At 37.3% G+C, this 1,896-nt stretch overlaps 1 pseudogene; it reads right to left on the bottom strand.

Moving 5' to 3' along the window:
- Positions 1 to 204: 204 nt before the first annotated feature.
- LOC126002437 (uncharacterized) lies at positions 205 to 334 on the bottom strand (annotated as a pseudogene).
- Positions 335 to 1,896: the final 1,562 nt, after the last annotated feature.

Genomic DNA, 1,896 nt, shown 5'->3' with positions numbered 1-1,896 from the left:
TCCCAGTTCCTGGTAACCTATATTTTGCTTCATGACTCTATGCTCTACATCATGTAGAGTCTGCTTTTTATTACACTATAATTGTCCTTTGAGTCTGACTTATTATATATATATATGTTATATTTTATATAACAGTTTAAAGGTTCATCTATATCCACACGTGGTAGCATGTGTCAACATTACATTCCTTTATTTTATTTTTGAATCACATGGAAACAATTAGAGTGTGTGAGCCCTAATTATGTACATGTTAATGGTGAATCATGCACACTCCAAACATTATGTTCTATCTGCCTCTGAAAAGAGGAACAGGTAATGGTTGTTCACCTGCTGATCTACATTCCTTTTTAAGATTAAATGTGATTCTTCTGTCTGTGCATATCACGTTTATTTGTCCTCTGCAGTGGCTACTAGAGTTGTTCCCACCTTTTAGCCATTGTGAGCAATGCTGCTCTGATTATTAGAATAGACATACCTGGTTGAGTTCCTGATCTTCTTATATATATTTTGATATAATTACATAATATATAATATATATTCACATGTATATGAATCTCTGTGTCATCTGATAATTATGTTTATTTTCCTGAGGAACAACTGGGCTGTTTTCAACTGTGGCTACTCCATTCATATTCACAATGTGCAAACATTTTACTTTATCCACTTCCTCACTAACATAGGTAATTTTTCATGATTCAATAATAGCCATTCCAACTGAGTATGAAGTAGCATCTCAAAGTGAGCATGATTTTTATTTTATTTTTTTGTTTCCTTGGGCCATATATGGGGGTTACTCATGGCTTATTACTACTGACTCTGTGCTTAGGGTCCACCATGACAGTGCTCGGAGGGCCATATGTGGTGCTTGGTATGGAACCCAGGTTGATAGTGTACAAGATAAATATACTGCCTATTATACTATCCTTTCAATTTTCAATGTAGTCTGGACATTTTTAACTGTGACATTTCCAAACAGACAAACTAGAAAAGCCTCTGTGAGATGTTTGTTCAGGTAGAGAAAAAGAACCACCATGGTTCCCTTAATACTATTAGTGAGTAGTGCTGTGAAGGAGCATTCACTTACCAAAACCTTATTATTCACTCATTTAGCTTGGGGTATTTCTTTTGTTTTGTTTTTTTGTTTTGTTTTGTTTTTGGTACCATACATAGCAATACTCGGGCCCTCTTCAGTAGTGCTCAGTGCTCAGAGACCATGTAGTACTAGGTCTGCTGAATGCAAGTCATGTGCATTAAAAGTACATATGCATGCACTTTCACTCTGGATTCTTAAGATTCACCTTTAAGATTAAAATTGTATTTCTAGGGGCTGAGAGATATAGGACAGTGGGTAGGATATTTGCCTTGCATGTGGCCAACCTGGGTTTAATCCCCAGCATCCCATTTGGTCCCCCAAACATCACCAGGAATGATGCCTGAAGATAAACTAAGAAAATATCCTAACCATAAACGTGGTCCAAAACCCCAAAATAAAAGAACATTTTTTAACATAATTTTTAGTGGCTTACATATTGTTGACAATAATATTTTAGGTACATATTTACATAAAATCAGGGGGGATTCCCATCACCGGTTTGTCTTCCCTACTCCTTCGTTTTTGTCCTACTTTCCATATCCTCTTCCCTCACCCCCAGGGCTGCTAGAATATGTGGTCCCCTCTGTACCTATCCTATTACTTCGTAGTCTTACACCTGTTTGGTCCTGATGCCTCCTTTATTTCCCCCTCTAATTGGGGGGCAGGACTAGCTAGTTCAAGTTATGTGGTTTTGTTTGAAGAGGAGAAAAATAATAAACTGGGGTAAAAGTCTAATACGCCGGGAATAAGCAGAATTCTTTTAGAGGCTCTCGCCATCGGTTTGAGAGACGAAGGAGAAAAAG

This window comes from Suncus etruscus, chromosome 2, assembly GCF_024139225.1.
Source record: "Suncus etruscus isolate mSunEtr1 chromosome 2, mSunEtr1.pri.cur, whole genome shotgun sequence".
Lineage (NCBI taxonomy): Eukaryota > Metazoa > Chordata > Mammalia > Eulipotyphla > Soricidae > Suncus > Suncus etruscus.
This window is presented reverse-complemented; position numbering and strand designations above follow the sequence as displayed.